The 20,407-nt window shown below is 41.9% G+C and overlaps 1 protein-coding gene across 12 annotated transcripts in view; it reads left to right on the top strand.

Moving 5' to 3' along the window:
• The window catches only part of plcb4a (phospholipase C, beta 4a), a 568,665-nt gene that overhangs the window by 130,537 nt on the left and 417,721 nt on the right, over window positions 1-20,407 (top strand). Inside the window, exon 1 of one of the 12 annotated variants that reach the window (XM_072265520.1) lies at window positions 19,821-19,887. The exons of the other annotated variants lie outside the window; for them this stretch is intronic. The gene's annotated coding sequence lies outside the window, so the exon portion shown is untranslated. Of the gene's footprint in view, window positions 1-19,820; window positions 19,888-20,407 lie in introns of those variants that run through there. 12 annotated transcript variants of the gene reach the window in all.

The raw sequence follows: 20,407 nt of genomic DNA, 5'->3' as shown, positions 1-20,407 counted from the left end.
TTAGAGATGGTATGTATAATTTTCTGGATAGACAGGGTCTGATTAGGAACGGTCAACATGGATTTGTGCGTGGAAGGTCATGTTTGACAAATCTTATTGAATTTTTTGATGAGGTTACTAAGAAAGTTGACGAGGGTAAAACGGTGGATGTTGTCTATATGGACTTCAGTAAGGCCTTTGATAAGGTTCCACATGGAAGGTTAGTTAGGAAGGTTCAGTCATTAGGCATTAATGTGGAAGTAGTAAAATGGATTCAGCAGTGGCTAGATGGGAGACGCCAGAGCATAGTGGTGGATAACTGTGTGTCAGATTGGAGGACAGTGTGTAGCGGTGTGCTTCAAGGATCTGTACTGGGTCCAATGTTGTTTGTAATATATATTAATGATCTAGATGATGGGGTTTAAAGTTAAATTGGATAGATATATGGACAGGAAAGGAATGGAGGGTTATGGGCTGAGTGCAGGTCGGTAGGAATAGGATAGGGTAAGAGTTCGGCACGGACTAGAAGGGCTGAGATGGCCTGTTTCCGTTATATAGTTATATGGTTGTAATAGGCTTCAAGACCTTGACCTAAGTATCACCATGTGCAACTGGATCCTTGATTTCCTCACTTGCAGGCTCCAGTCAGTTCGGATTGGTAACAACATCTCCTTCACAATCTCCGTCAGCACAGGTGCACCACAAAGCTGTGTGCTTGGCTCTCTGCTCTACTCGCCTTGTACTAATGACTTGTGAGGCTAAACAGAGTTGCAATGCCAGATTTAAGTTTGCTGATGACATCACTGGCACTGGCTGAATTAAAGGTGGTAACGAGTCAGCATATAGGAGGGTATTAAAAATCTGATTGGGTGGTGCCACAGCAGCAACATCTCACTCAATGTCAGCAAGACCAAGCAGCTAATTATTGACTGCAGGAGGAGGAAGCTGAAGGTCCGTGGGCCGGTCCTCATCAGGGGATCAGAGGTGGAGAGGGTCAGCAATTTTAAACTCCCTGGTGTTATCATTTCAGAGGATCTGCCCTGGGTCCAGCACGAAAGTTCCATTGTGAACAAACCACAGCAGTGCCTCTACTTTCTTAGGTGTTCGTGAAGATTTGACATGTCCATAAGACCATAAGACAAAGGAGCAGAAGTCGGCCATTCAGCCCATCGAGTCTGCTCTGCCATTTTATCATGAGCTGCTCCATTCTCCCATTTAGTCCCACTCCCCCACCTTCTCACCATAACCTTTGATGCCCTGGCTCCTCAGATACCTATGAATCTCTGCCTTAAATACACCCAATGACTTGGCCTCCACTGCTGCCCATGGCAATAAATTCCATAGATGTCAAGTCAAGTCAAGTTAAATTTATTTATAAAGCACATTTAAAAACAATCCATGTTGACCAAAGTGCTGTACAAACCATAACAGGTAGCTAAAATCACAAATACAAGAAACACATATAAACAAAATGGCACACAACTTATAGGCACAAAATAAACAACACATGAGCTTGGGCACAAGCCAAAAATCAGCCACATCAGGAAGATTCAAACTCTAGTGAATAAAGGTTAAGTTTTGAGCCTGGACTTAAAAGAGTCAATGGAAGGGGTAGATCTGATAGGGAGGGGAATGCTGTTCCACAGTCTAGGGGCTACAACAGCAAAGGCGCGGTCATCCCTGTACTTAAATTTAGATCGCAGGACAGCCAGGATCCCCAAGTTAGCTGACCTGATGGACCTGGAAGTAGAATAAGGGGTTAGAAGGTCTGCGATATAGGAGGGGGCCAGCCCATTTCAGGCTTTATAAACAAACAGGAGAACTTTAAAATCAATTCTAAACCATACTGGTAGCCAGTGGAGAGAGGCCAGGATAGGAGTAATATGGTCCCTCTTCCGGGCACCTGTCAGAAGCCTGGCTGCGGTGTTCTGGACCAGTTGCAGGCGGGACAGGGATGACTGACTAATCCCAGTATACAGGGAGTTGGAGTAGTCCAAGCGGGAGGATATAAGGGTGTGGATGACTTTCTCGAGATCTTTGAAAGAGCGAAACAACTTGATCTTGGCAAAAGTACGAAGCTGGAAAAAAACTGGCTTTTACTACTGCATTAACTTGCTTGTCAAACTTAAAGGTGGAATTAAATATCACACCAAGGTTTTTGACATGGGGTTTGACAAGGGTGGACAGGTTACCAAGACTGTTGGTAATCACTTTGATGGAGTCGGGGGGCCAAATAGGACAACTTCAGACTTGCCTTCATTCAGCTGCAGGAAGTTTTGTGCCATCCAACACTTTATGTCCTCAAGGCAGTTCATGAGGCTGACTAGCTTTCACTGGCCGTTTGGTTTCAAGGGGAGATAAAGCTGTGTGTCGTCAGCATAACAATGGAAGGAAATGTTGTGTTTTTGAATGATTTGGCCGAGGGGAAGCATGTACAGAGAGAAAAGAATGGGACCTAGGACGGAACCTTGTGCGACCCCGCAGGAGCAACTAGCTGGAGGAGAGCAAAATTTGCCTATGTTGACGGAGAAACTTCTATTTTTGAGGTAGGATGTGAACCAGTTCAAGGCAGTGCCATCAACACCAACCCCGTACTGGAGATCATGTATTAAAATGGCATGATCCACAGTATCGAATTCTGTGCTGAGGTCAAGAAGAATTAGGATGGCAGAGTCACCTGAGTGGGGTGGCATGGTAGTGTACAGTATCAGTGACACGGGTTCATTTCCCACTGCTGCCTGTAAGAAGTTTGTCTGTTCTCCCCGTGACTCTGTGGGTTTCCTCCCGCAGTACAAAAATGTACTGGCCGGTAGGTTACTCCATTATAAATTGTCTCATGATTAGTCTAGGGTTAAATTGGAGGATTGCTGGGCGACATGGCTTGATAAGCCGGAAGGGCCTATTCCATGCTGCCAGTAAAAAAAATCATAAAGTTTTGAGAACTTTATAAATGTGTGGTGGAGTGTATATTGACTGGTTTCATTATGGCTTGGTATGAAAATACCAATCCCCTTGAATGGAAAAGGCTATATAACCCTCTCACTGGGTCTTGCATACAAAATGCTAATGAGTCATCAGCTAACTCCGCTAACAGCCACATGACTTGGTGGTGAGGAGGCCGCCTTCCATAAGCAACACACATCTGGCGTCAGTATGATTTGGGTTCAACCAAACAGGAAAGTTGGAATGTCCTGGGGAGGGATATGAATTGTAGTGAATGCTGTGTAAATACTGCCCCATGCAAAGTTATTGTTTGCCAGGAAATAACAGGTCATATGCTAGCATAAGATTATAAAGGAAATGCATTTACCAGTATTTCAACTTTAACAAATATTTAACAGAAAAAGTAAAGAAAAACGAAAGGGCCCATTACAGTTAAACCAGTTGAAATGTGCACATAAATGTTTCTGAAGTAGTCAGATAATTTGCTTTGATTACTCACACGCTGAACCCATGTTCTCCATGAAAGATACCAGCCACAGTTCAAACTTCCCTCGAAGACAATTTTGAACAAACTGGCTAACTCAGGAGTATTGGCAGTTCCTCCTTCGAACCATTCGTCTACACAAAATGCTTCTCACAATAGAGTGTCCCCTTCAGGTGGGATCCTCCAAGCATCTTCTCTGCACCTCCTCACAAAAGACCCCAAAGCCACACTACTATCCTTCAGAAATCTGATCCCACCTAGCTCTCTTGAATCTTCCACTGAGCAAAAGTGTTACAACATGTTACCAAGACAGACTCAATCGGCTGACATAACATTCCTAAGTTGGACAGAATGGACAGAATCTCACCCAAAGCCGAAACACTAGTCTATGAAGCTTAACTAACAGAACACACTGTGTTTGCAGAAAACTGTTAAAATAAAAATAGCTCACAGCAAAGGAGTAGAAACCTTAACTGGGGCATTACACCTACAAAAAGTAGTGAATGCAGCCCAGTACATCACGGGTAAAGCCCTCCCCACATTGAGCCCAGAGCGCTGTGGTAAGAAAGCAGCATCCATAGTCAAGGAACCCTACCATGATTTTTTTTCCCTATCGTGTTCCCTTTTTGCTGCGGCCTTCGGGAAGAAGGTGTAGTGACTCAAGACTCGTGCCACTAGGTTCAGGAACAGTTATAATACCTCAGCCGTCAGGCTCTAGAATCGGAGGGGATAATTTCACTTGCCTCATCACTGAACTGTTCCCACAACCTATGGACTCACTTTCAAGGACACTTCATCACACGTCCTCAATATTTGTTGCTTATTTATTTATTCCTTTTAGTATTATTATTTTTCTTCTTTGTTGTTTGTTGTCTTTTACACTTTTGGTTGTTTGTTCATCCTGTTGGGTGCAGTGTTTCATTGATTCTGATGTGTTTCTTGTGTTTACTGTTAATGTCCAGAAGAAAATGAATCTCAGGGTTATATATGGTAACGTATGTGTACTTAGATAATAAATTTACTTTGAAATGAGGAGTACTTTGTTTTATGCTAATTACTGCTTGCCATTTACATTTTAAGAACTGAAGACTGACTCCCATTTACGACCAGAAACTAAACAAATTGGAAGTTTACTTACAACTGTTTGTGATCTTTCAAGTGGCAGCTGCTGTGTTTAGAAAGTGGGCTTTGCAAAATAAAAGAACTAAGGGCCTGCTGGCCAAGGAAGCAAATATCCATCTCATGGGATGAGAACTTTTCTGATGAATTACAATGATCCTGAATGCATAATCGTAAAAGTGAGAGAATGAGTATTTGTATAGTAATTAATAAATACTTGAAAGGATAAGTGCCTATGGAGAGAGGATTAGGAGTATTTGTATACTTCTTTCGGAGTCAATAGAGAGACAATGGACAGAATGGCATTTTATTCTGCATCATAAAGTGTGATTTTAATGGGAGCAGTAATATATGTGAAATATTTATGAAATGAATAAACAGGAAAATGTAAATTTACTCCATCCTGTAATGCACAAACTGAAAAGGATATTTACATGATAGTATCAGGCAGCATCTCTAGGAAGAGGTACAGTCGACGTTTCAGGCCGAGACCCTTCGTCAGGACAGTCCTGACGAAGGGTCTCTGCCTGAAACGTCGACTGCACCTCTTCCTAGAGATGCTGCCTGGCCTGCTGCGTTCACCAGCAACTTTGATGTGTGTTGCTTGAATTTCCAGCATCTGCAGAATTCCTGTTGTTTATATGACAGTGCTTTAGCTGGGAAGACGAGTCACTACAAAGGATGGAGAAAATTGGAGGAGAGGTTGATGTTGCCTTTTCGCATGGCTGGCTGAACAACTGCATTGACACAGGCTTAGCTGCTCACTCTGAGGGGCCAGGGAAAGAAAATGAGATTTACTTTCAGCCATATAAATTATTAAAGCTGTATGGAGCATTGATTTTATTTGCAGTATGTTGGTACAATCTGTAATTCATACTCAATCTCAAGTAGCTGGCTTCATATGGAAATAGAGTGTACTATTTGCAGCTGAAGCCATAAAAATGTCCAGAATTTTACTTAAGAAATTTAAATAGCTGCCTTTCCAGACTGCAGAGACCAATGAATCTCGCTGGTCTACACAAAGTGTTAATAATTTTCTGCTTCTGGATGTACACTGTGTGCTGTGCTTCAGAATATATCCATATGGCATGTGAATTTGATATCCATGGAAATATTCTTTTTCCATTATTTAATTTTGTTTTGATTATTTTTGAAATTATTTTCAGTCTTTTGACATTAGAACATACATACTGTTAAATTATATTTCTACTTTTGTAAAAGAATTTCTGTAAAAATGGGTTTTACTGATAAAATATATTCTGCATGTATTTATGCTGATGGTAATATCAGTTCTGCTCCTCAGTCAAGGAATATTTTATTCCAGATTCTTTGATTCCTGTTTGATGAACATCTTGTGAATTAGTGAACTAATTATTAAGTAACTTATTATATAAATTGATCTTGAAAAACCAGTAATTTGTAAATTTTCCATTTCAAAGAACTGGAATTGCATTTTAAATTTTAGGAGCAGGAAATAGACATCTTCCCCGATATGATTAATATTCATCAAAATGGCAATGTCATTGAAGTGAAGGGAAAATGGAGTAGGTAAATGAACACAAACACTTAAATTGAAAAATTATTGCAAATGTTAATGTCAAATCATATCTTGCCAGAAGAGTTTGTGAACTAAATGCCTTGTTGGCCTTAGCTGCTGTATACTGCTGAAACAATATTAAAATTCAGGGTGCTAGTAGTTAGTTGGAAAAATTCAGAAAATATTTACTTGACACAAATGAATTTTTTGTTATTAGTTAGATTTGCACACTTAGAATTCTGTTTGGTTTGGGAGTTGTACTTTTATGCATTGTTGAACTGCTTCATCGTGTACCATATACAAACCCCATTTCCAGAAAAGTTGGGATATTTTCCAAAATGCAATAAGAACAAAAATCTGTGATATGTTAATTCACGTGAACCTTTATTTAACTGACAAAAGTACAGAGAAAAGATTTTCAATAGTTTTACTGACCAACGCAATTGTATTTTGTAAACATACACAAATTTAGAATTTGATGGCTGCAATACACTCAACAAAAGTTGGGACAGAGGCATGTTTGCTATTGTGTGACATCACCTTTCTTTAATCGTTTTGGAACTGAGGATACTAATTGTAGTAGATTTGCAATTGGAAATTTTGTCCATTCTTGCTTGATATAAGACTTCAGCTGCTCAACTGTCCGTGGTCTCCATTGTCTGATTCTCCTCTTCATGATGCGCCATACATTTTTAATAGGAGATAGATCTGGACTGGCAGCAGGCCAGTCAAGCACATGCACTCTGTGTCTACAAAGCTACGCTGTTGTGGCCCATGCAGAATGTGGTCTGGCATTGTCCTGCTGAAATAAGCATGGACGTCCTGGGAAGAGACATCGCCTTGATGGCAACATATGCCTCTCTAAAATCCTAATATACGCCTCAGAGTCAATGGCACCTTCACATACATGCAACTCACCCATGCCGTGGGCACTGATGCACCCCCATACCATCACAGATGCTGGCTTTTGCACCTTCCACTGATAACAATCTGGATGGTCGTTTTCATCTACATGAGAACTCGATGCCCGTTTTTTCTGAAAACTAGCTGAAATGTGGACTCATCTGACCATAGCACATGGTTCCACAGTCTTTTGGTCCATCTGAGATGAGCTTGGGCCCAGAGAACTCGCCGGCGTTTCTGCATAGAGTTGATGTATGGCTTCCTCCTTGCGTAATACAGTTTCAAGTTGCATTTCTGGATGCAGCGACGGACTGTGTTGAGTGACAATGGTTTTCCGAAGTACTCCCGAGCTCAGGTGGCTATAATTGTCACAGTAGTATGATGGTTTCTTAGGCAGTGCCACCTGAGGGCTCGAAGATCACGTGCATTCAACAGTGGTTTCTGACCTTGCCCTTTACGCACTATGTCTCTGAATTCTCTGAATTTTTTCACAATATTATGTACTGTAGATGTTGAAAGACCTAAATTCTCTGCAATCTTGCATTGAGAAATGTTCCTTTTGAACTGACTAACAATTCTCTCTCGCATTTTGGCACAAAGGGGTGAGCCACGACCCATCCTTGCTTGCAAAGACTGAGCCTTTGATGGACACTACTTTTATACCCAGTCATGATACCTCACCTGCTACCAATTAGCCTGCTTAATGTGGAGTCTTCCAAACCGGTGTTACTTGAATATTCTGTGCACCTTTCAATCTTATTTTAACTCTGTCCCAACTTCTGTTGAGTGTGTTGCAGCCATTGAATTCTAAATTTGTGTATGTTTACAAAATACATTAAGTTGGTCAGTAAATCTATTGAAAATCTTTTCTTTGTACTTTTGTCAGTTAAATAAAGGTTCATGTGAATTAACATATCACAGATTTTTGTTTTTATTGCATTTTGGAAAATATCCCAACTTTTCTGGAAATGGGGTTTGTACAATTTAGTGTTCTGTTAATTCACATCGTTCTTGAGACCAGAGCCATTTCTGAACAAAATGTTGTATATGGTAGTACAATCTCCTACACTCTGATGGAGAAAGTATTTTTGATGAAATTGAAGAAAATTATTTTCCAGTTTGCTGACATACACTTAAACAGGATTGTCTTTACTGAGTTTCTTTTTTTGAAAAGCTTGTGAAACTTGATATCCTGTATCATTCCATAATGATGTCATTAGGTCATTACCAGACAATATTTCTCCCTGTAATTCCATCTATGGTGATTTAAATATTTTGGGAGGAGTGCATTTCTACTTTTCCCCGGTTGCTAATGGCTACTTGAAATAACTGAATTTTTTCTTCTCTCTGTTGGCAGTTCCTTGAGGTTGCAATGATTTTAATCTTGAAGGAGTAGAAGTGTGTAGATTGTTGACTAATTGAAGCCAGGACATATTTTGTTTCAGATATAGAGACTGGTGGGGAAAAGAAACTTTTTAATTCTTTTGCAAAGTGGTTGAAGCCACCACCAATCAATAAACATACTGTAGAAATGGAAAAGGTTATGCTTATGATGCATACGGATTTGTACTTGATTAAATATTTGAATACTTATTGATATTCCAATGTTTGAAAGTTAAATGAGGGGAAATCACTACACAATTGAACAATTTAAATGCATGAATAATAAAGCTTCTGTCTATTCTTTATCTTTCCGAAATGCGATAGAAATACACGTGTTGTAATAGAGCAGCTTAGGAATTTCATGCAGAAAGTGTATTTTTTTTCAAGTGTTTATAATAAAAAGTCATAAATATATTTGTGCGACTTCAGTTTGTGCATTTATTATTGATTCAGGCCATGAGATTTGTTGCTTGATTCTTCAGTGTATTTTGAAGTTGCCAGAAATTTTGTGACTGTAAGTCTATTATCAGTGTACACAGTACACAGTATAGGTTGATCACCACTTATCTGAAATGTTTGGGGCCAGAAGTGTTTTGAATTTCAGACTTTGGAATATTGCTTCTATATATTAAGATTCCTTGTGTGAGAGACCCAAGTCTAAGCACAAAACCATACGTACAGCTTATACATATACCCTGAAGGTATTTTTATTTAGTATTTTCAATAATTTTATGCACGAAACACTAATGTAACCATCAAAAAGATGAGCTACCACTACCTTGGCTGCCCAGGTGAACAGTCCGTGGCTGTTTGGCATCGCCATCATTCCTGAATCTGAATTTATGTGCTACCGGTAAGTAGTCTTTGTCTTACACTTGTTCAATATACATACCTACTGATACAGCCATTCAGTGAGTTAGATTTCCATCTGTGCTGATACTGGCAAACTGTATTTCTTTGTTGCTTCATGATCAGTGGACACTTTATTAACACATATCTTTAAAAATTTAATGCCATGCCTTTTCCTAAATTTCTGCAACCATCGTGCTGAATATTCACAATTACCTTCAATTTTCATTTTGTCCTGATAGATCTTTGCTTGTTTCATGATCAGCATACCGTTAAATGGCATATGTTCACTCTGACGCTAATGAATTGAGATCTTCATTTTTCACTTTATGCTGTGTTTCTCTGTTCTTCAACTTCTGTCCATTACATATGTGAGGTCACTTAGAACTGTCGGTGGTGCACAGGGGACCTGAACATTGCCTGGGAACCTTCCCAGTGCCTTGTGGAATTTAACATTTGTGGTGTCATGTCAGCATTCAGGAAGAATTTTGGATTTTGGAGGTTTTCAGATTTTGGAATTCCGGATTTCATATATTCTTGTGTGTGTATGAAGTATACTAATGAAGTATAGCTGCTGTCATGCATTGTTTATAATTGCATCAGTACGTTGGGCACAGGGTAGATCCTCAGAGATGTTGACTCCCAGGAACTTGGAACTGTTCACCCTCGAAGAGGACGGGTGTATGTGTTCTCTTGACTTTCCCTTCCTGAAGTCTGCAATCAGTTCCTTGGTCTGTCTTTCATACATAAAGGATGAGTGGGGTGATTCTATATGACTTCTCTCCTAGCTTTGTGCCAGTCATTACCTGGGCTAGAAACACTACCTGAAAGAGTGGTAGAGGCAGAAATATACACTACATTTAAAATGTATTTGGACATTTTGCCAGATTAGGGCCTATTACTGGAAGTTGGAATTAGGTTGAGTAGCTCTTTAACATCAATGGGTTAATGGCCTCATTCTGTTGTAGATTTTCCGGTTATGAAATAATATAGAGCCTGAAAAGACATGTTAAAAGAGTGCTGTGTGGGCCGAGATGATTAGGGGCTCTCAGGATATTCTCAGCAAAGAATGGCAATGAGAGGTGAGGGGATTGATGGAAGCAATCTGCTTGAAGGAGGATCCCCTGGGAAGATGGATACCTTGAATTCATTCCTTAGCAGCAAACTGGAGTAGGTCAGATCCTTTTTAACTAAATTTAATGCAGGCTTTGAACCTCCAGCTGAGGCATGCTTCAGTGCACAAAACCTGTGCTGTACATAGGCTCTTGATGCACTGAAAAATTGTACATATGTGGCATCACGACATCATATTTGCCAATTCCTATCATCATACATGCCCACCAAATTTCATAGTTGTTTGTCACATGGAGCATCCTTATGTTCCTGTGTTTTTCATCCAATTCAGTTGTGTGGCACAGAAAATCATTGTGTTCCCTGATAGAAGGCATAGATTGCTGTTATTGTTTTTTTTTTGCTTTTCATTAAAACATGTGAGTTCAACAGCTTTTTAAAAGAAATTGTACATGACTTTTTCTTAATATAGTGCCTCATTTCTGATCCCATTTTATTGCAATGTGTGCCTGTTATTGGGTTGAAATGGGTCTTTTAATGCAAGATGTTTCAGGAACAAGGGTGATGAACTTAGAGCATGGTTTAGTATATGGAACTATAATGTTGTGACCATTATGGAGACTTGGCTGTCACAAGGGCAGGAGTGGCTGATGGGTGTTCTGGGGTTTAGATGTTTCAAAAGGGACAGGGAGGGAGGTGAAATAGGTTGTGGCTTTGCTAATCAGGCATAGTTTCACAGCAGGAGAAAGGGAGGACATCCTAGAAGTATCTTCCTTTGAGTCATTGTGGGTGGAAGTTTTTTAGCTGGAGGGTGGTGAATCGATGGAATTTGTTGCCACGGGCGGCAGTTGAAGCCAAGTCAATGGGTGTATTTAAGGCAGAGATTGATAGGTACCTGAGTAGCCAGGACATCAAAGGTTATGGTGAGAAGGCGGGGGAGTGGGACTAAATGAGAGAATGGATCAGCTTATGATAAAATGGCGGAGCAGAATCGATGGTCGGAATGGCTGACTTCTGCTCCTTTGTCATATGGTCTTATGGAAGTAGAAAATATGAAGAGACCAATCACTCCATTGGGAGGTTTTTTAAAAAAATGACCCCTCAATAGCAACGTATAGATACTGAGGTGCAGATTAGGAGGTGGTGGGAGTGCTGATGCTTTCTGCTAGAATAAATGGGGGGAGGAGGTTGATGCTGCTTGTGCGTGGGAGGGGGCGCTTAGCGGTGCTTGCATTTTTTTCCTGTCGTTCTTTGGGGCTTTTCTGTTTCGGGGATGTCTGTATGAACATGCTCACTAAGTCTGCAGAACCAGAGTGCAGAGGGCCCAGAATGAATTCAGCTCAACGGCAACCACCTATCAGGGCATTCATGGATGACCTCAGTCACCACAGAATCAGTCCCAGGCTGCCGGAGGATTCTGCAAGGGCTCGAAAAGCTGGTGGAGTGGGCCCGGATGCGTTTCAAACCTGCCAAATCAAGATCGATGGTGCTGAGGAAAGGGAAGGTGGAGAACAAGTTCCGGTTCAGCATCGCAGGCACAGCCATCCCAACTATCACAGAAAAGCCAGTCAAGAGCTTAGGCAAAGTTTTTGACAACTCATTAAGGGACACAACATCCATTTAGGCAACCTGCACCGAACTGGATGGCTGGCTGAAATCTGTGGACAAGTCTGGCCTACCTGGGAAGTTTAAAGCCTGGGTGTATCAGCATGGCATTCTTCCCAGAATCCTGTGGCCCCTCCTCGTCTATGCAGTTCCAATCTCGACAGTCGAAACCTTAGAGAGGAGGGTTAGCAACCACCTCAGGAGATGGCTGGGGCTGCCAAAGAGCCTGAGCAGCATCGCACTCTATGGACACCACAACAAACTGCAACTGCTGTTCAAATCCTTGGAGGAAGAATTCAAGATAACAGGAGCCAGAGAAGTGCTGCAGTATAGGGACTCAAGTGACCCGAAGGTGGCTAGAGCAGGGATCCAAGTAAGTACTGGCAGGAAGTGGAGGGCAGAGGAAGCTGTTCAGGAGGCAGAGGTGAGGCTGCGTCACAGGAGGCTGGTGGGAGTGGTCACACGAGGCCGAGCTGGGCGAGGATCCTTTCCAACTCCCCAAATGGACACCAGAGGGAGGGAAAGGCGTCGTCTAGTTCAGGAGGAGGTGAGAGCAGTAGTGGAGGAGATGAGAGCCTGCAAGGCGGTGGGAATGAAGCAACAGGGAGCTTGGACAAGATGGGAGAATGCGGTTGAGAGGAAAGTGACCTGGGCTGATCTTCGGAAAGCCGAACCACACCGCATGCAATTTCTCATCCAGGCAGTGTACAATGTACTTCCAAGCCCATTAAACCTGCACACATGGGGCAAGGCAGAGTCATCTGCGTGCCCACTGTGCTCCAAGCGAGGAACCCTGGAGCACATCCTCAGCGGCTGTGCAAGGGCACTTGGTGAGGGACGGTACAGGTGGAGGCATAATCAGGTCCTGAAGATCATCGCTGAAGCCGTCAGCGCAGGAGTTGAGTGGGCGAAGCGGTCCCGACCCTCCAAGCAGACCATTGCCTTTGTCAGAGCTGGGGAGCAGCCAATACCTGCCAAAAGAACATCTGCAGGCATTCTGAGCTCTGCAAGAGACTGGCAGCTGTTGGTGGACCTTGAAGGGCAGCTGAGGTTCCCCAACCATATCACAGCCACCACCCTGCGACCAGACATTGTCCTAGTGTCTGAGTCTACTAAGCAAGTGGTGCTGCTGGAGCTGACAGTCCCATGGGAAGATAGCTTGGAAGAGGCCTTTGAAAAGAAGCTCTCCAAGTACGCAGGACTGGTCAGCAACCGTCAGCAGGCTGGATGGAGAGTGAGGTGTCTCCCAGTGGAGGTTGGTTGTAGGGGATTCGTAGCCCGTTCTTTAGTTAGAGCCTTCAGCATTTTGGGCATCGAGGGAGAGAGGAAGAGGAGAGACATCCGCAGTACCACCGATACGGCAGAGAGGGCCTCAAGATGGCTGTGGCTCAAAAGAGGGGAGCTGTGGAGTCATAAGTAGCTAGCCATCTGGACACAAGCTGGGGTCTGATCAGCCCCGGCTGGGTCACCTGGAGGAGGTTGTATGATGTTGAAAGACCCAAAACACCCGATGATTCCAGGAGCATCACTGAAGATGTGTCCAGAAGCATCAGTGGATGTATGTACACAGTGGAGAGTGAGTATTATGGGTTGTATATTATAAGCATTCTCTGATATCAAATGGAAGCATTGAACCATTGTTCCTCAAGACTAGTGGTGACTACATTTATTGGCAGATACATAGGTCAAGGTGTTCTGTAATATGAGTGGATTAAATTGCTGCATTTGGAAAGTTCAATCCATTACTCATGTTGGTTTAGCTTGGTGGGAACACTCTGGGTTCATTAATTGCTGATTCACACTATGCTCTAGGATTTAAGCATGTAATTGAAGTTAGTACTTCTGCGTAATGTTTGTACAAATCAGTTTTTGATTCAACGGAACTGGAGGAGCAAGAAATTTTTGCCTAGAGCACTTGGTTAACGGGGTGAAAACATTTACATTATTTGCTGTTTATGAACTCTTGTGGAAATTGTTCTGAAATTTTGGGTTGCCATTCTGTTCTACTTCTAACATACATGGTTCAATTGTAGTAAGTCATAGTAGCTTATGAATTTTAAGCTTTGAAAGCTGTTTAGCTTACACATTTATGGGAAGGTGGGAGTTATTATATTATCTTTTTCTGCACATTTATTTTAAACAGTTTTGTCGCCTGAAATTATAATTTCTGGTAAGTTGCAAAGTTTATCATGTGTGTTGAATTTATTTTGTTTTTGAATTGTTTTTGAAGGGCAGATTTTGTCTAACAAGCCTGATAGAGTTCTTTGAAGAGGTGACCAGGCATATAGATGAGGGTAGTTTAGAGGGTGTGATCTATATGGATTTTAGTAAGGCATTTGACAAGGTTCCACACGGTAGGCTTAATCAGAAAGTCAGAAGGCATGGGATCCAGGGAAGTTTGGCCAGGTAGATTCAGAATTGGCTTGCCTGCAGAAGGCAGAGGGTCATGGTGGAGGGAGTACATTCCGATTGGAGGGTTGTGACTAGTGGTGTCCCACAAGGATCGGTGCTGGGACCTCTATTTTTCATGATTTTTATTAACGACCTGGATGTGGGGGTAGAAAAGTGGATTGGCAAGTTTGCAAACGACACAAAGGTTGGTGGTGTTGTAGATAATGTAGAGGATTGTCGAAGATTGCAGAGAGACATTGATAGGATGCAGAAGTGGGCTGAGAAGTGGCAGATGGAGTTCAACCCAGAGAAGTGTGAGGTGGTACACTTTAGAAGGACAAACTCCAAGGCAGAGTGCAAAGTAAATGGCAGGATACTTGGTAGTGTGGAGGAGCAGAGGGATCTCGGGGTACATGTCCACAGATCCCTGCAAGTTGCCTCATAGGTAGATAGGGTAGTTAAGAAAGCATATGGGGTGTTAGCTTTCATAAGTCGAGGGATAGAGTTTAAGAGTCGCAAGGTAATGATGCAGCTCTGTAAAACTCTGGTTAGGCCACACTTGGAGTACTGTGTACAGTTCTGGTCGCTTCACTAAAGGAAGGATGCGGAAGCATTGGAAAGGGTACAGAGGAGATTTACCAAGATGCTGCCTGGTTCAGGGAGTATGCATTATGATCAGAGATTAAGGGAGCTAGGGATTTACTCTTTGGAGAGAAGGAGGATGAGAGGACACAGTAGAGGTGTACAAGATAATAAGAGGAATAGATAGAGTGGACAGCCAGTGCCGCTTCCCCAGGGTACCACCGCTCAATACAAGAGGACATGGATTTAAGGTAAGGGGTGGGAAATTCAAGGGGGATATTAGAGGAAGGTTTTTTACTCAGAGAGTGGTTGGTCCGTGGAATGCACTACCTGAGTCAGTGGTGGAGGCAGATACACTAGTGAAATTTGAGACACTACTAGACGGGTATATGGAGGAATTTAAGGTGAGGGGGTTATATGGGAGTCAGGGTTTGAGGGTCCGCACAACACTTTGGGCTAAGGGCCTGTACTGTGCTGTACTGTTCTATGTTCTATGAAGTGCAATCCAGCTGTAAGAGAAATGACAGGTCTTTAAGTTTTGCCCTGATGCTTCATCACAAGTCAGTATTGAGGTCATTAGCATGCCTTAACTCTGCAGAGAATTTTCAATAATAATGTGAATGGTACGAGTCTCCTTAGTATTATATAACTTCATTTTATTAACTATGTTGGGTTTGAAAGGCAAATTTCAGAAGACTTCAGAATACCAGCAAATGGACCAGATAGAGTATCAATTACCCATCACAATTTCTTAAGTACATTATTTCAAAACTGCTCAGGAAAACTGTTTGTGATGTTTGCAGTGCTGTCGGTTTTCCTCATGAAATCAGAATCAGGTTTATTAGCACTGACTTGTGCCATGAACTGTGTTGTTTTCTGACAGCAGTATAGTGCAATATGTAAAATACTGTTAATTACAATAAGTATTTTTTAAATTAAATAAATAGTGCAAAAAGAGAGCGAGGATATTGAGGTAGGTTTCATGGGTTGATTCATTGTTTAGAAAACTGACGGTGGAGGAGAAGAATCTGATCCTAAAACGTGTGTGTGCTCAGGCTCCTGTACCTGCTGTCTGGTGGTACAATAAGAGGGCATGTCCTGGGTGATTGGGGTCCTTAATGATGGATGCCAGCTATTAGAAGCATCACTCTTTGAAAATGTCCCGGATGCTGAGGAGGTTGGAGCTGTTTGAATTTGCAACACTCTGCAGCTTATTTCGATCCTATGCAGTGCCCCCCCCCCCAACCCAGATGGTGACGTGGTCATTTAGAATGCTCTCCACGGTATATCTGTAGAAATTTGTGAGTGTGTTTGGTGACATACCAAATCTCCTCAAACTCCTAATGAAATATAGCCACAGGTGTGCCTTCTTTGTAACTGCATCAATATGTTGGGCCCAGGATAGACCTTCAGAGATGTTGACTTACAGGAACTTGAAACTGCTCTGTTGGTAACCCTTCAATGAGGATTGGTGTGTGTTCCCTCAACTACCCCTTCCTGACGTCCACAGTCAGTTCCTTGATCTTATTGATGTTGAGTGCAAGGTTGTCGTTGTGACACCACTCAACTGATCAACTTCACCCCTGTATGCCTCGTTCTCACCATCTGAGATTCTCCCAACAACAGTTTTGTCATCGGCAAATTTATAGATCGTGTAATATTTGTGAATTAAGTTAAGTTATTGCTATATTCCACTGTCCCTTTGGTGTAACTAAATTTCTACATATAATCCGCTATAGGGTTATTTTAAATTTGAGAGTTTTCGCTTGTGTCTGTTTCTCTGGGTTGTCAAGTTCATGCGGCAGTGACCTACATTTGAACAGCAAAAGGCTGTGGGGTATCTGAGAGGAAGAACTTGCAAATACAGTTTGTCACTGAAAATAACTGTTAGAACAAGTGATGATCAATGTACAGTCTTTTATAGAACAGCTTATAGGGTGAGGAAATTTCAGAATTCTAAATCCTCAGTGGTTGAAGACACAGCCACTGGTGGTGGAGTGAAAAAAATCATGGATGCATTGTTCAAGGAAAAAGGAGGGAGGGATTGCTGTAATGGATGAGAAAACATGACTACAGTGGTGAATGCTGAAGTCATGGAAGGAAGAGAGTTATAAAATCAAAATTCCTCCTCCAGGTTGCACTTGTGAACATTCAGATCCTGCAGTGCTGCTGGAAAGCCTTGTCCACCAGTACCATAACTAACATTGCAAAATGTACCATAGCAGTTCAAGAGCTCTCCTTCTCTTTGCAGGCAATAAATGATGAGCATTAAATGCTGGCCTTGTCATTGATGCCTAGATATCAATCAATTGATTCATCTACAAATGGATAATAGGACCATGAGGCAATACAGATCAATGAGCACCAGAGTGATGGGCGAATAAGGTTTGCTGTAATTAAAAAAGATCTTTAAATTCATGTTTACCAAAGGTGAGAGGTGGGAGATTGGACAGAAGACCACTGGGCTACAAGATGCAGTAGAAATTGAGTTGAAAACTTGCTGTCAGTTCAATGAGTTGATAAGAAGTGTTCATTTTATAATCTGCACGGTTTTTTCAGGCTATTATACAAATAAGTTTTTTATCTTTGCGTAGAATTTCATTCCAAGTTCAAACATTGCATTCTCCTGTAATTTTAATTTGTTTATGGTTATCCCAACCACAAACTGTTCCAGCTGCTACCATCCGGGAAACGGTACCACAGCATAAAAGCCAGGATCAAGCGGCCATCAGTCTGATTGATTCATGCTGATACAATTGTATTTCTATGCTATATTGACTGTCCTGTTGCATGTACTATTTATTACAAGTTACTATAAATTGCACATTTAGGTGGAGATGTAAAGATTTTTACTCCTCATGTATGTGAAGGATGTAAGTCATAAAGTCATTTCAGTTTAGATACCACCCCAGACCTTGTGTGCCAGGGAATGTCTATGGCTGATCAGGACTTCCACTGATGCTATCTAGAGTTTCTACAAACTCGTCTAAATAGTTGTTGCAGTATAATGGGCTGCAATATTCTTTGGATGACCATTCTAGCCTTTGGCATCTTCTGTATTTTGCCATTTTAGAGACAGCACATGTACACGAAGTAAAGAGATTTTCTGATAATGTAAATGCTGCAAATTCTGAGGATGGAAGGGGGAAATTATGTGACTGGGAGGTGTGTAAAATGTTTGAAAATGATGGGTGAGCAATTAGCTTTTAGGGAAGAAGACACTTGAAAGACCAAAAGTGTTATCTTTGGAGTTTAGTAGCCTGATATCAGGGGCGAATAAGCAGACATGCTTTATTATATTTTCTTCTGTCTCTTTTACTATTATTTCTGATATAGTTATTGATAATGATTTTTACAATCACCGTGACTACAAGAGTTGATAGGCTCCCTGAGTCTGCGATACTCACTGGCTTTTCTGTAATATGGTGGGTGTTGTTGAACTACATTGTCAGCAGCCTTACCTGGGCTCAAAATGCTTTACGTAATAGGATCAAGGCAAGCAGAAGCGCAAAATGTCTGATGATGCCTGGTTGTTATATATTTCGTGCTTTATTATATCGATCAGCATGATTCTTCTGAAAAGTGTGGAGGTGTTTTTAAGAAAATATGCCTCAATGCTGGATGCTAATTTTGTAGAAATGCCAAATGGATTTTACAGAGTGCCAAAGTAGTGCTTAAATGTCAGCTATCATGACAGTATTTGTGTATTTGGCTCCAAAATTTTGACCAATGAGTTTGTGCAGTAAATGTTAAAGAGCAGCTTTATTACAGATTAGCTTTATTTGTCACATGTACACCAGAACCTACGGTGAAATGTCTCATTTGCATCAATTGTAAGCATTGTCTGAGGATATGCTGGGGGTAACCCGCAAGTGTCGCCATGCTTTCGGTGTTAACATTGCATGACTACAACTTGTAACCCTAACTCTAACCTATCCATCTTTGAAATGTGAGAGGAAACTGGAGCACCCAGAGGAAACACACACGTGGCCATGGGGAGAATGTAGAAACGCACACGTGGCCCTGTGGAGAACGTAGAAACGCGCACGCATGTCCCTGGGGGGGAAGGTGGAAACGCGCACGCGTGGCCCTGGGGAGAACGTAGAAACGCACACGTGTGGCCCTGGGGGGGAAGGTGGAAACGTGCACACGTGGCCCTGGGGAGAATGTAGAAACACACACACGTGGCCCTGGGGAGAACATAGAAACACACACGTGGCCCTGGGGAGAATGTAGAAATGCACGTGTGGCCCTGGGGGGAAGGTGGAAACGCGCACACGTGGCCCTGGGGAGAATGTAGAAACACACACACGTGGCCCTGGGGAGAACATAGAAACACACACGTGGCCCTGGGGAGAATGTAGAAATGCACGTGTGGCCCTGGGGGGAAGGTGGAAATGCGCACACGTGGCCCTGGGGGGAATGGAGAAACTCCTTACAAACAGCGGTGGGAATTGAACCCAAATCACTGGCACTGTAGAGCACAGCACTAACCACCACACTACCTAATGTTAATGTTAGGCACATCATACTTTTTAAAAAACAAATGGTGCAAAAGTGGCTATTGTCTTGATCTGAAAAATAAACAAAAACATGTTGGAAATGCCTCAAAAGGCCAGGCAGCATCAGTGGAAAGAAAAACATGGAGTCTCTGATCTCAAACATTAAGTCTGTTTCCATGCTGTTGGCTGTGGCCAGTAACTGACACTGAAATAAGACATCTGACAGTGGTATTCTCATTTCTAAATTGTTATTGTGCAAATGCAATGAGATTGGGAGTTGAGGAATTGAAGAACAGAAATGGAGTTGGGGGGAGTCATTAAATTCTTCAAGTCCTACAGAGAATTAGTAAAATACCAGTCTCTTTGTCAGTCAGTTTGTTATGAATACTGTTCATTTTGTATGAACATCACTTCCTGTACATAAGCTGTTTTTAAAATATCATTTCCTGTGTAGTTATTTTGGATTTCGATATGAAGGACATGGTGGCAAGTTATCCATTTCTATCCTCTCTTTATTTTCCCATGAAGCTGCAATATCTGTGAGTCTTAACGCTTTTGTTAATATTGATAAACATTTAGTTGATGTATTTTGAAAGAAGTATTACTTTTATTGTTCCTAAGTATCCTTGCGCCATGATTTCACTCTTGTTTATGTGACATAGTTATGGAGTGTTGTTTGTGTGTATTACATTGGTTGCATGCAACATGGGAGACAAATATGTAGCAGAAAATTAGATCCAAGGCAGAACAAAAGTGTCCCTTTGCCCATCTAAAGCATGCAATTGTCGATTCTCCATGGAAGCTTCCTCGCACTACTCGTCAACTCACCTCATCAAAATAATTTTTAGTTCTTACTTCCCTCATGTATATATCAAGCTTTCTATTCGATGCAGCAGACCCAGATTGAAGTTTCAACACTGCAGCTGCGGCGGTGATGAAGAACATGTTGAAGTCACTGGCTCTTTGATTTGATCTTTGCTCCTGGATGGGCAGTAGGGGAAATGCTATTTTTTTATGGCTGCGATCACATTGGCATGATTTTTATGGCTCTGAGTTTTG

Source organism: Mobula birostris, chromosome 8 (assembly GCF_030028105.1).
Source record: "Mobula birostris isolate sMobBir1 chromosome 8, sMobBir1.hap1, whole genome shotgun sequence".
Classification (NCBI taxonomy): domain Eukaryota; kingdom Metazoa; phylum Chordata; class Chondrichthyes; order Myliobatiformes; family Myliobatidae; genus Mobula; species Mobula birostris.
The sequence above is the reverse complement of the archived record's forward strand: the minus strand, read 5'-3'. Positions and strand labels throughout refer to the sequence as shown.